The 14,651-nt window shown below is 46.2% G+C and overlaps 1 protein-coding gene across 8 annotated transcripts in view; it reads left to right on the top strand.

The window, feature by feature from the left end:
• Window positions 1-14,651, top strand: part of AGFG1 (ArfGAP with FG repeats 1) — a 165,322-nt gene that overhangs the window by 107,691 nt on the left and 42,980 nt on the right. The window lies entirely within an intron of this gene.

Here is a 14,651-nt window from a genome sequence, read left to right as displayed (position 1 = left end):
CATTGCATATCTAGATTTTAGTAAGGCTTTTGACACTGTCCCACATAGAAGACTTATCAATAAACTGCAGTCATTGAGCATGGACTCCCATATTGTTGAGTGGATTAGGCAGTGGCTGAGTGACAGACAACAGAGGGTTGTAGTCAATGGAGAACATTCAGAACAAGGTCATGTTACCAGTGGGGTACCTCAGGGATCTGTACTGGGACCAATTTTGTTTAATATCTTCATAAGTGATATTGCAAAAGGCCTCGATGGTAAGGTTTGTCTTTTTGCTGATGACACAAAGATATGTAACAGGGTTGATGTTCCTGGAGGGAAACGCCAAATGGAAAAGGATTCAGGAAAACTAAAAGAATGGTCAGAACTCTGGCAACTGAAATTTAATGTGGATAAGTGCAAGATAATGCACCTGGGGCGTAAAAACACAAGGGCAGAATATAGAATATTTGACACAGTCCTGACCTCAGTATCTGAGGAAAGGGAGTTAGGAGTAGTAATTTCAGAAGACTTAAAGGTGGGAAGACAATGTAATAGAGCAGCACGAAATGCCAGCAGAATGCTTGGATGTATAGGGAGAGGTATAAGCAGTAGAAAGAGAGAAGTGCTTATGCCGCTGTACAGAACACTGGTGAGACCTCACTTGGAGTATTGTGCGCAGTACTGGAGGCCATATCTCCAGAAGGATATAGATACTCTAGAGAGAGTTCAGAGAAGAGCTACTAAACTAGTACATGGATTGCAGGAAAAAACTTACCAGGAAAGGTTAAAGGACCTTAACATGTATAGCTTGGAAGAAAGAAGAGACAGAGGGGATATGATAGAAACTTTTAAATACATAAAGGGAATCAACTCTGTAAAGGAGGAGAGCATATTTAAAAGAAGAAAAACTACCACAAGAGGACACAGTTTTAAATTAGAGGGGCAAAGGTTTAAAAGTAATATGAGGAAGTATTACTTTACTGAGAGAGTAGTGGATTCATGGGATAACCTTCCTGCAGAAGTGGTAGCTGCAAATACAGTGAAGGAGTTTAAGCATGCATGGGATAGGCATAAGGCTATCCTTCATATAAGATAGGGCCAGGGACTATTCATAGGATTCAGATATATTGGGCAGACTAGATGGGCCAAATGGTTCTTATCTGCGACACATTCTATGTTTCTGACCACATAGACTGAAATAGAACTACTTTTGGAGGCTTGAAAATAATTGCTGTATGCATGTAAAAAAGGTGTTTTTTATGCCCCTTACTCTTTTGTTCATTAACGGATACAGCTCCATATCTTTTGACCCTTGGGTTATGCTGCTCTCCATAGGAGTAGGACACTAGGCGTTAACAAATTTGACTACGCCCATAGGGCAGTCCCAGGGGGTATACTCCCACTTCCTTCTCTAGCTCTTCAGTTTTTTCTGCCTAGTCAGGAGTAAGGACCTAGTTCCTTGCTGGGATCTCTGGTTCTGGCATTGTTTCATTTTTAAAACTGAATTTTTTCTTTTATCATTTCTGTTCCTGTGAGAACAACATTAAATTTGGTTCCTGTGAGAGCTACAATCAATTGCTGGACTGGGTGACGGACTGGATATCCTAGATCCTTACGGTCTTCCCAGTCTGGCCAGCCAGTGCGTGCAGGCCTCAGCCCTGTGCTAGGTCAGCAGAGATATAGCTCCACTGGGCATGGGCTGACTGGTGAGTTAAACGCCTCGCAAGGTCTCGTAGCCCTGGTCCACGGCCAGAGTCGCAGCACCCCCCATTCCATGAGCTGGTCTGCCCAGAGTGGTGCGCAACCGGTTCCATGGTGTGGTAAGTAGTGTCCCCCCCTCTCCCTTTGTGGTCTCTCAGAGTGGATGTGGGCCCCTCCCTGGGGTGGACGGACCCCCGAGTTCCCTTCCATTCCCCAGCCCATTTTAACAGTCACGGTGGGTCTTTTGGTCCAGGGATTGCAGATCGTCTGCTGCCTCTTTGGATGTGGCTCCCTTAGTCTCTGGGCTGTTAGTGGCAGCAATGATCCTTCGGTGCATGATATGGCTAATACACTGCTCTGCGGACCAGGCTGTCTAGAAGGCCTTGTGTGATCTTCCCTTTGTGGGGAATCGCCTGCTCGAGCCTCCCCGGAGGTTCCTTTGCAGACTTGGTCTGGTATGCCAAGAGCGGGTTCTTCCAGACCTGCGGACAAGGCCTCTTCTGCCATCACCTGTGTTTGGGGGAGGGGGAAGACATCTTTGCTTCCTCTGGACCTCCTGGGCTCAGACAGGTGGGTCCATGAAATGATTTGCCCAGCTACAAGGTTGAGTCTTAAATATTCTCCTCTAGTGCGGTTCTCTCCTTCCAACCTGCGTTTATCCCCAGACTGCCTCTTCGGGGCGGTGAAAAACTTGCTGCTACAAGGGGTGATTGTTTCAGTCTCAGAATCGGAATGTTTGTTTCATGGCTTTTATTCAAACATGTTTGTAGGTCTTAGGAAGGAAAGTGAGGTACGTCAAATTTTGGACCTCAAGTTTTTTGAACCCTTTTGTCTGGGTACAGATGTTAGAATGGAGTCCTTTCGTACAGAAGTGGCATTCCTACTTCAAGGGGGTCTTCTGGCCTCTATCAGTATTAACAAGGCTTACTGTCATATTCCGTTATGTTGGTCATGCGCACTTCGTTCGATTGCTGTGTGCAAGGGGCATTTTTAAGAGGTCTCACCTCAGCCCCTCGGGCTTTCACGAGTGTTGGTCCCAGTGTTGGCGTTGTTGCATCAGCGGGGGTTTGTGATACTGGAGTACCTGGGTGATCATCTTCTACGAGCAGAGTCTCTGACTGTTCGAACGGACAACCGGGAGATTGCGGTGTGGATTCTGTAGGAGTTTGCTTGGAAATTTAATTTTTAGGTATTGGCCTTGGTTCCGTCCACCTAGTTGGACTATCTGTTCTGGACTGGGCCTCAGCCAGGGTGTTCTTCCCATGGGAGGAGTTCCAAAATCTGTCCACGTGAGTTCCTTGCTATGTGAAGCGAGGATCCACAGTCTCTAGACAATCTGATCCGGTTGAGCCGTGGTACGAGAAGGTCCCTGCTTCAGTGGTTTGCTCTCGGATGCTTTGATAGGTTGAATCTTCCTTCCTCTGTAATGGACAGTGGTCACCATGGATGCCAGCCTGTCCGGCTGGGGTGGCATATTTTGACACAGATTGTGTTTGGGGGTCTGGCCTCTAGAAGAATCCAGACTACCAATCGATATACTGGACGTCTCCTCCGCAGGTGTTTCATCAGTGGTTTCTTTGGTGGGGAACTCCCGATTTGGTCCTGTTGGCCTCTCATTTCCATGGGAAGGTGTTTGGGTTTGTGGCACGGTCTTGGGATACTCTGGCCGACACCATAGACGCACTGGTGGCTCCTTTGGGGCCGGTGTTGTCTGAAATCTTGCTTTCCTCTTCTGGAACTTCTGCCAGGACTCCTGCGTAGGCTCTAGGAAGAAGGGATTACGGCCATCCTAGTGGCTCCAGACTGGCTTCGCCGGTCTTGGTACGCAGATCTGTTACGGTTGGTCGTCGACGCTCCTTGGAAACTTCCTCTTAGAGGAGATCTGTTGGCTAAAGGGCCAATCTTCCACCTTGCTTTACAGTCGCTGCCTTTTAACGGCATGGCTGTCAAAGCAAAGTGCTGAATGTTAGAGGGTTGTCTGAATCGGTGACTCCCATGCTGCTGCAAGCTAGTAAATCTACTTTTAGGTAGATTTACCATTGCCTTTGAGGAGCGTACTTTGCGGATGTGAATCCCCTGGTGCTCACTCTTGCTCTTTTTTGGTGGTTCAGAGTTGGTTTCCTCCAACGAGGTTTTGAGCAGCACCTTGCCTCGGGTACCATCAAGGGCAAAGTAAGACCATTGGCAGTTTGCTTCCTTCGGTTCTTTTGGCTACGCCTTCTGTGGTTTGCACCTTTGTTCAGGGGGTTCGCCACTGGGCTGCCCCCGGACGGTCTCCGTTGCCCTCGTGGGATCTCAACTTGGTGCTGTCGGTTCTTTAGTAACCGTCGTTGGAAAATATTTGCAAGATTCGTCTGCTTACATTGTCCCAGAAGGTAGCCTTCGTGGTAACTTTTTCTTCTGCACAGAGGGTGTCGGAGCTGGCAGCTGTCTTGTTGTTCACCTTACTTGGTGGTTCATGGAGATAGAGTGGTGCTTTGTCCCTGACCGTTTCCTTCCTAAGGTAGTCTCTGGTTTCCATTTAAATATAAGCATTGTGTTGCCTTCCTTGTGTTCTAAGCCTAAGCATCCTACAGAGAATGCCTTGCATTCTTTGGATGTGGTTCGGGCAATTAGGGCGTACCTGGTGGCGACTGAGTCGTTCCAAAGAATCGGATTCCCGGTTTGTCCTTATGGTTCCCGTAAGGGGCTGACCGTGTCTGCTGTGACCTTTTCCGATGGATCAGGCAGGCAGTCTGTGCATGTAGGGATGTCTGAGTACCTGGGTTGTTTTCATATCTAATCGCTGACAACGTTGTCATAGATCATTTTTATGTTTGGTTTGGTGAATGCCCTTTGTCACATTTATTAACATGTAATACATTTTTATTTGCAAGTTCTTAGAAGCTAAAGTGTTTCCCTGTGGAGCCTCTGTTTGGACACTAGGTCCTTTACCTTTGTCCTTCTTTGAATTTACCACTTGGCTCTGGAAACCCCACCAATACATTAACTTTAATATGATGAGTAAGCATTAAACTCATTTACTGTAAGTTGAGTGATGTCTTTTTTCCTTTGTTACATTTGAATGATTCAGACTGTGGTGCAGGCCTATTGTATAAAAGGTCAGGACCCTCCGTTTTCCTCTTTGGCGCATTATATGAGAACGCTTAGTGCCTCTTGGGCCTTCTGTTATCTGGCATCAGTGGTGCAGGTTTGCAGGCGGCCACCTGGTTGTCCATGCACACTTTCACAAACTTTAAAGAGTAGATATGTTGGCATCTGTTGATGCCGCCTTTGGCCGCATGGTTTTGCAGGCCGCTGTTAGAGCGAATTAGTCCTCTTTGAGGGTGTAAATTTTTGCCAGGTCAGCTTAAGTTGTTTCCTGGTTGGCTACATTTAGCCTTTGGAAAGTAAGTTTATTGTTGTGTTCTTCCCACCCCTGATATTGACACTGCTGTGGGACGTCCCAAGGGTCAAAGACGATATGGACCTGTGTCCGTCAATGAACGAAAGAGAGAACTGGATTTTTGTCTTACTGTAAAATCTCTGATGTTCTTTGACGGACATAGTACCTGCCCCCCTACTGAGTTGGGTTTTATGTTCTTCCGACATTGCTTGTTACTAAACTGAAGAGCTAAAGCAAGAGTATATACCCCCTGGGACTGCCCTATGGGCATAGTCAAAATTTTCTTCGCCTAGTGTCCTACTCCTATGGAGAGCAGCATAACCCAAGGATCAAAGAAGATATGGAGCTGTTTCAGTCAATGAACATCAGGGAGAAGGATTTTACGGTAAGACAAAAATCCAGTGTTGTTTTTTTTTTTTTTTTTTTTAAGTCATAAGTAGTTGCTCCTGATACCTGAACAGTTGCATAACTACAGTTTCAAAAAGTTTATATTGCAGCTATCAGTGATTTAGGCTTGGTTCACACTGCTACAACATGGTATCTGGCTTGGGAGACCAAGTGAGTTGCATGACATGTCTTGTTCAATGTTTTCCTATGAGAGCCATCTTAATTGATGTAACACAAGTCGCTCCAACTTTAGGAAAGATTCCTGCACTACTTTGGTCTGACTTGGGTGCAATTTCAGCCCTTGAGCAGGCTTCTAAATAGCATCCAAGTCAAAAGGAAGTCGCATGACTTTGCCATTGCAACAGGGTGAACCGAGCGTAACTGTAACACACTGTTGGGCAGAAAGCGGGAAGAGTGTATTGCTCAACACAGAAGCCATTCTCAGCCAAGCTTTCACCAGAGGTTGATAGGAGGTTCTTGAGCCGAGGCTGTTTGATCTCCCACGTAAGAGTGTTTTCATTTTTTTAGGTCCATCCTCACTTGCCAGAGCCAATAGCATAACCCCATGATCTTTTAAGCTTACTGTAAGTGGTGCATTCTTCCCACTGATCACCGATGTAAGCGTAATCTTTTGAATGACCCCCATTGGACTAATCTTAGCAGGTGTTTCCTCAGCCCGACGGGTTTTGGAATAGTTCATCTGAGGTAAAAAGGCTGACAAGGTAGAAACTTCTCTGTCCTCCAGGGCCCACTTAGTAGACCAATGTCTTCAAGTGGCTAAAGGACTATTAAAGTGTTACTAAACCCAAAACAGTAAAATATGTCTATAGATGCAGGATAGCATGCTTGTCTTACTGTGTAACGTAAGTGATTAATCCTCTGCATTGTGTAAAAAGGCTGTGTGATCCTGTATGCACAGATCCTCCCCCTCCTGCAAGTTATCTCTGGACAAGTCCAGATAGGCACAGTAAGTGTAGTTCAGTTGCACATGCTCAGTTTGGTCTCTATTGCTGAATAGGACACTTCCTGTTTTTAGCTGAGCTATTCAGGTCACATGGTATTAACCTCACACATGTGGGCGTCTATACAGATCCTAAATGACAGCCCAGTCCCTCCCTCCTCCATGCCCAGTAATTAAAAAAGAATAAAGTGGATGGTATGTCATATCTTGATTGATGGATGATTTCTTTTTTTTTTTTTTTCTTGGGAGGGTACATGTGATCAGCACAGGGCCAATCGGCACTGTCCAGACATGTTCAGACAGAGCATTAAGGTTCTGGAAGCCTGATGGGACAATTGTGGGAGAAATGAAAACGCCTTCTACAAACTATCAGCACTCACTGATACAAGTCACAAGATTGCTCTAATTGCTATATACAGCTGATGAGAAGGCATTTATCAGTTTATTTTTTTACTAAAGAATTGCATTTCCGTGTACTGTAGGAGACCAGATATAGTGAATGTAGGATCTTGGTTTAGTAACACTTTATAACTTTAAAGCTATTTAGTTTTCTGTTACAGAGCTATTTAACTATATAACTATTGCTGTATAATAACTTTATCATGGTTTCTGAAACTTCCAGGGCTGCTAATATACAGATTAGCTGGTTGCCTAAACCAGAGAATCTATATAAGTATGATGCCTCTGCCTTCTTTAATTTAATATCATTGGTAGTTCCTTTGAGCCATGCTATGTCGGCCTGCACCTGAGCACTGATAGCTATAGTATGTATAAAACAGAACTGTAGCCTATTATTGAACCATTGCTGGAAGAAAGGCTTTTATTGCAGAAAATACTCAATGCCTCTTCCGCAATAAGCCTTTATTATGCCTGCCAACGATGTTTCTTTTAAGTATACAATGAGCCACACATGCACAGCTCAGTGTACATTCTTGGCATGCTTTGGTTCCAGGATGATTTAACTACTGTGGCCTTGTGCTTGTGTTGCGTCATTAGAGGCCTGTCAAAGGTAAAAGAAAAAATGAAGACAACACCAGTGAGGGGAGCATTGCTGCAGGTGAGATGTTTAGAGAGCACTAAATTCACCTCCACTTTCGTAAAAAAAATATAGCATATATATTTGTGACAAAAGTCATATTGTAATTTTAATGGTTTTAAAAATTACCTTTCCTTTTCAGTCTCCAGCACTGTAATTTGCTCTAAAATTCAATGCAAAATGAAGGCGTTCTGTACACATTTGGTGTATTGAAACCTCCAAAAATTTATTTTCCAGCTTGTATAATTAGCTCACTGATTTTCCCGGAAGTCTGCACTAAGGTACAAGTCAGATTGTAGGTACCCCCTGTAAAAGAAATGTAGGTTTTGGTGAGATACTCCCCAAGAGTTAATCACTTCTAAAGGGATGCAAACATTGGACTCATTAGAACACACAAAGTGCGTCAGCTGACTAATAATGAATGAGACTCTCCCATTAAGAATATGTATGTAATGTAATGGTGAAACATTTTAGCTATTTCTTCACAGCAACGAATAGTAGGAATTTTTGTAAGTTTTTTAAAATCCATGCAATGTGCATTGATCACTTGGGGACTTTGTTTTTTTTTCCCTCAATGAAAGTGGAGTTATTGTGGTCATAGTTCATGTAGTACACTCTTGCTCTCCTGTGACCCAGAATAAGCCAATGGCTGGCTAAAGCCTGCTGTTGGCTAATGCCAAAGAGCCGCTCCAGAAAGAATTCCGACCAGGATCCCCCCAGCTGCCTGACTTAGAGTTGGCACTGGCTCTCAGTGCGTGGCTAAAAGGTGAAGCCGGCTGCGGCCACCCCCTTCTCCAATTGAATGCTCCAGTGAGCCTTGGAGGGGCAGAGCAGAGAACAGTGATTGACAGTCACTGCTCTCTTCTCTGAGAAAACCGAGAACAATTGGCGGTCATGTAATTGCTCAATTCTTGGTCTTCGAGACGGCGGGTGACTGCTGTAGCATCAGACTAATCCTACAGCATGGAGGTGAGTGTGTTTGTTTTTTTTTTGTACCCCAAAATTCTTTAAGTTCTGCTTTTAAAGCAGATTTAAGTTCAAAAACCGTTTTTTTTTCCCTGTGAGATCTAAAAGCAACTAAGCCGGATCTGGGCAATGGGCTGGATATATAGATCCAGTGGTCACCCCAGCTGGCCAGCGAGCGCGCACAGTCCCCAGCTCCGCACTAGGTCGGCCATGACATAGTCCCACCGAACTGGAACTGGCCCGAGTTGCAGCATTCCTATTGGCCGACAGCCCTCCACTTCGGCAGAGAGAGGGTCTGTCAGGAGATGGCGCCTGCCTGTTCCAGGTATGGTAAGTAAAATGTTCCTCCCTCTCCCCCTGGTGGGTTTTGGGGTGGACCTGGGTCCTCGCACCCTCGGGTTCCCTTCTGTCCTGTCACGCACCCCCCCTCACTACTGGGGCTATGGGATGCTTGAAGCTATTCCCTGGGGGCTGGGACCCAGAGTAAGGCCGACAGTGAGGGCAGGGGGGTGCGCCGCCGGGGGCTGGACGATCGATCCTGTGGGAGGGATTTACCTGTAACTTCCAGGGCCCCCTTCCTGTCGATCCAGTCCAGGAGGCTTGGGGGTCCCCTTGATGGCCGGGGCTGCCATTTTCTTGTGCCCATGTGCTTAGAAAGATCGGCGACCATGTTGGTACACCCGGCGGCCATTTTGCGGTGGATTCCCATGGAAAATCACTGGCGGCCATGTTCTTGGAGTCCCTAGAGGTGTGTTTTTTTTTTTTTTTGGTGGTGGATCCCCTCCCTATACCCTGGTGCTGACACTCAGGTTTTTCTCTGCTGATCAAGAACGTTGCAGACACGTGCTGTACAGACGTTCTGGGCCTTTCTGGTGCGGGTGGTGAGTCTGGGGGGTCTCTCTCTCTCTCTCTGATGGGGTCTTCAGTGCGTTCTGCCTGGCCTCTTGGGGGGCGCTATAGCTCCATGGGATGTTCTTGTAAAAAAAAAAAATATTTTTTTAAACTTTTTGCTGAGTGGTTCCACTGGTGCAACATGGACCCTGAAGAACTTTCTTCCCCACCTGACCCCCTCAAGGAGGCTGCAGGGCCCTCCAGATTCCAGCTATCCATAGATGCACTGTCGGCGGTCTTGGAATCTTTTGTGTTCCTAGTGGAGGTGGCCTGCAAGGGGCGAGGTGCCAAAAAACGACCCCCAACTACCCCTGCCTCATCTGATGTATCAGATCCTGAAACTGATTCAGCCACCGCAGACGTGGATCTCCCTGCTGGGTCTACTGCCTCACGTCCTGTCTCCTCTGATAGTGAGGATGACACCTCTCCCTATGCCACCGCTCAAGAAAAGGCGCTGGTGGACATACTGGTTGTTTCCGTGCGTGAGACCCTAACAATGGAGGACACAGCTGTGACTGAGGCACAGGTTACGTTTGGCACTCACAAGCCATCCAGAGTGGCAAAGGTTTTCCCCCTTCCCGCGTATTTTGACATGGTCACAAAAGAATGGGACCGCCCAAAGCGTCCACCTGGGGTGCCTAAGCAGATTGCTAGATGCTACCTCTTTGAGGAGTCCTTTATTAAAAAGTGGACTGTGTCACCTACTGTGGACCCTCCGGTCTCCAGACTGAATAAAGCTACCATGATCCCAGTGGAGGATAAGGATCCGGCGGATAGAAAGGCGGAGTCTGTGGCCCGCAATATGTACTCCCTGGCAGGGTCTGCACTAAGACCGGTGTTTACTATTTCCCTTGTGTCACAAATCTTGACTGAATAGGCTAAGTTACTACGCCGTGACCTGGAGGGGGTACAACTTCCCCTTGCCTTTTGTAGAGCGGACGGACCAGTTGCTGCAGGGGCTGCAATTCGTTTGCGATGTCTCGCTGGATGCGGCTCCGATATTGGACCGACTGTCGGTTTCGGCGGTGGTCCTCCGGTGTATACTTTGGCTAAACTGCTGGTCTGCGGATCAGAACTAAAGAAGGCCTTGACTGATCTACCTTTTCAAGGTGATCGCCTGTTTGGGGGCTACCCTTGATGACCTTATCAAAGGTCTTACAGGGGGTAAGAGTACCCTTTCTCCCACAAGAAGGGGGATGAGGCTAACAAGGGTAAAGACACTCATCAAAGACCGGGTCCCTCCTTTTCAGCACACAAAGTTTTTTCTTTTTCGTCCTTCAGGGACAAGTGATAAAGGATCGAAGTCCTTCAAGGCCTCCTTGGGTGGCTCCAAGCGACCCTGGTCTGGCAAACAGAAATCGCGTTTCTCCAGACCTGCGGATAAGACCCCTTCAGCATGAAGCTGCGCCCTCACCCGTATCTGGGAGGGGGCGTCTTTGCCTGTTCCCGGACCTGTGGCTATCCTGTATAAAAGACAAGTGGGTTCATGAGGTGATATGTTTCGGTTACAAGATAGTTTCGATCTGTCCCGCCGGTAAGGTTTTTCCCTTCCAATGTATGACTATCCCCGGATCGCTTACAGGCTCTCTTTGGGGTGGCACAGGACCTGTTGCAACAAGGAGTAATAGTTCCAGTTCCGTCTTCTGAATAGTTTTAGGGCTTTTACTCAAACCTGTTTACGGCCCCCAGGAAGGAAGGCAAGGTGCATCCAATCCTTGACCTAAAGGCGCTGAATTGCTTTGTGCAAGTTCAGAAATTCATGATGGAATCCATTTGCATGGTGGTGGCTTCCCTACATCAGGGGAATTTCCTTGCCTCCATAGACATCAAAGATGCCTACCTTAACATTCCGATATGTGCAGGACATCAACGGTTTCTCAGTTTTCCCGTGGGAGAAGATCACTATCAGTTTGTGGCGCTACCCTTTGGTCTTGCTTCTGCTCCTCGGGTCTTCACAAAGGTGCTGGCTCCGGTCCTGGCGTTGTTACGCCAGCAGGGGATATCGGTCTTTGGGTTACCTGGACGATCTACTTCTCTGTGCAGAGTCTCCCACGGTGCTGGTGACAAACTTGGAGATCACCATGAGGACTCTGGAGGAGTTCGGGTGGATTCCGAACCTTCAGAATCCGTCCCTGGTTCCTTCCACGAGACTGGACTATCTGGGCCTGACTTTGGATTCGTCCTCAGCCAGGGTGTTTCTTCCTCTGGAAAAACTTCAAAAGCTCCAGACTGAGATTCAGCTATTGCTTCTTCAGGGATTCCCACTCTGCTTAAAGCAACTTCTAGAAACATCTATCATCGTACTTGGAAGTCGTATATTGCGTGGTGTGAGTCTGTTGAGGTTCCCCCTCGCTCTTACTCCGTGGCTCGGATCTTGGTCTTCCTTCAACGGGGAGTTGATCAAAAATTGGCCTTGAGTACTATCAAGGGTCGGGTCTTGGCCTTGGCAATTTTCTTCCAGAGGCCACTAGCCACCCATTCCCTGGTGCGTAACTTCACACTTCGTATCCAGGGGGTGCGACACTTGGCACCGCCGGTGCAACCTCTGTTGCCACCTTGGGACCTTAATTTGGTGCTGTCGGTTCTCCAGAAGCCTCCCTTTGAAAATACTCAGGAGATTCCCCTTACCTTATCACTGAAGGTGGCCTTGGTGGCTATTACTTCTGCGCGCAGGGTGTCGGAACTGGCGGCGTCCTGTGGTTCACAGGGATAAAGTGGTGCTTAATCCGGATTCATCCTTCCTTCCGAAGGTGGTTTCCAGTTTCCACTTAAATGAGGACATTGTGTTGCCTTCCTTGTGTCCTAAGCCTCAACATCCTAAGGAATTTGAACTACATACTTTGGATGTGGTTCGGACAATCTGGGTGTACTTGGGGACTACTGAATCTTTTCAGAAGTCGTATTCTCTCTGTACTCACAGATGGACCAAGGAAAGGGTTACCTGTGTCTGCTGCGACTATTTCCAGATGGATCAGTCAGACGGTTGTGCAGGCTTATTCAATTAAGGGTCTGGTTCCAACTTTCCCTGTTAAGGCGCATTCTACTTGAACGCTTAGTGCTTCCTGGGCCTTTCTCCATCAGGTTTGGGTTTGCATGGCGGCTACCTGGTCGTCTGTTCATACCTTTACAAAGTTTTATAAGGTGGATGTGCTGGCATCTGCAGATGCCTCCTTTGGCAGCAAAGTTTTGCAGGCTGCTGTTTAAGGGTGTTTAATGTTTTTTTTCAGGTGGGTCTCCTCTTGTTGTTCTGATGAGTCCTATGTTGCCTGGTTGGCTATGGTTCAGCCTTGAATTATTTACTGCTGTTCCCACCCCTCATGTTTTATGGCACTTCTTTGGGACGTCCCTACTGTTATGAAGAACAGAGACTGCGTCCATCAGTGAACGATAGAGGAACATTTGGATTTTTGTCTTACTGTAAAAATCCTTTTCTCTGAAGTTCATTGACGGACGCAGTGCCCGCCCCTCTATTTTGAGTTGGGTTGGTATTTTTTCTGACACAGCTTTGATACAAAACTGACATCCTATAGCAGGGAGAGAGGGTATACCTCCTGGGACTGCCCATAGGCGTAGCCAGAACATTTTTTCTGCCTAGTGTCCTACTCCTATAGGGAGCAGTATAACCCTACTGTTATGAAGAACAGAGACTGCATTGGTCCATGAACTTCAGAGAAAAGGATTTTACGGCAAGACAAAAATCCAGTTATTAAACACTGTCGAGTTTGTAGAGGCCGATCTGCTGACTGCCTTGAAGCAGTTAAACCCTCCTATCCCTTACAGTGAGGGAAGCTGCTTCTGTTTAATCTGCAGCTGCCATGTTGCTGCACATGTGATCAGTTAGGACACCTGCCATTTGATGGTTTGACAGTTTTCCTGGACACAAGCAAGTGTGACAATTGACAATCCCGACATTACAGGAATGTAACTGTTTTTTGAAACCGTGAAATCGATGGGTGTAGCTCCACTTTATAATTTACTGCTGTTGAGGGGCTCTGGGCTTCAGCAAAATGACAGCAAGAAGAAGCTTGAGCAATGCTGGAGGCAGTTTACAGCACACTTATTTTGGTAGCGTAATTAATAATGTGGAATGTATAGTATATTCCTTGCTAAAGAACATTATTTTTTACAAGTTGTTATAGGGTAAAGTTCTGCTTTAACCGCTTGCCGACCGCCGCAAGTAAATTTACTGCGGCGGTCAGCCCCTCACAGGCTAGTGACGTTAATTAACGTCACTAGCCTGGGAGGGTCTGGGGAGCGAGCGCGCGCCGCCTGTCATTCTCCTCGGTGTAAAAACACTGATCACACGGTTCTATTGTGTAGAACCGTTGATCAGTGTACTTACACCTCAAGTCACAGCCAATCACAGTAGAAAGCACGCCCCTAGGGACACACACAGCCCCTCCCTCTCAAATAAAGTTAACCCCTTCACTACCAGTGTATTTTTACATATTTATAGCACTGATTACTGTAGAAATGTCACAGGTAACCCCAAAAGTGTCAAATGTCAGTCAAGGGTCCGATCTGTCCGCCCCAATGTCGCAGTACTGCAAAAAAAATCGCAGATCGCCGCCATTACGCGTTAAAAAAAAAAACCAGCAAAAATGACAAAAAATCTTTCCCTTTGTTGGTAAACGCGATAACTTTTGCGCAAACCAATAAAAATACGCTTTTTGCGATTTTTTTTTTTTTTTTTTTTTTTTTTTTTTTTTTTTACCAGACATATGTAGCATAAAACAAATTGGCCGAAAATGTTAAAAAATTTTGATTTTTACATTTTTTTGGGGGGGAATTTCATATAAAAAAAATGTGAAAAATATTGTTATTTTTGCAAAATTTACGCTTTTTTTTTTTTATAGCGCAAAAAGTAAAAAGCGCACAGCACAGGTGATTTGTTTAGGTACAGCGTCGCACGACCGCGCAATTGTCCGTTAAAGTCACGCAGTGCCGAATCGCAAAATACCCCCTGGTCGTTTAGCAGCCAAAGCCTCCGGGGCTTAAGTGGTTAAAAAATGTCCCTCTCATTACTCCTACCTATCCTCCTTACCAGAGGGGAGCCAGAGCTTCTGGATCTTGTGACCAGAGCAGATTGTAAAAAGGTAAGTATACATCTTTTTTTTTACTCCAGATAAGGCAGGATAGGTGGGAGGAGGAAGGAGAGAATATTTTTAAGAATAATTTGGGTTTTTTTTTTTTTTTTTTCTCTTTAAGACAACTTCTGTTTTTAACCTTTTCCACTTGTGTGTAACTCTTGGAGTCTAGAGGCCCCCCCATAATCAGCAAGTGTTTTTTGTTTTTCTTTTCCTCAAGATTGGTTGTTGATGGTTTAGAAGTCTGAATCAGAA

This window comes from Pelophylax lessonae (genome assembly GCF_965119305.1).
Source record: "Pelophylax lessonae genome assembly, chromosome: 3".
Classification (NCBI taxonomy): domain Eukaryota; kingdom Metazoa; phylum Chordata; class Amphibia; order Anura; family Ranidae; genus Pelophylax; species Pelophylax lessonae.
Note: the sequence above shows the minus strand (reverse complement) of the source record. Positions and strands in the feature narration are given on the sequence as shown.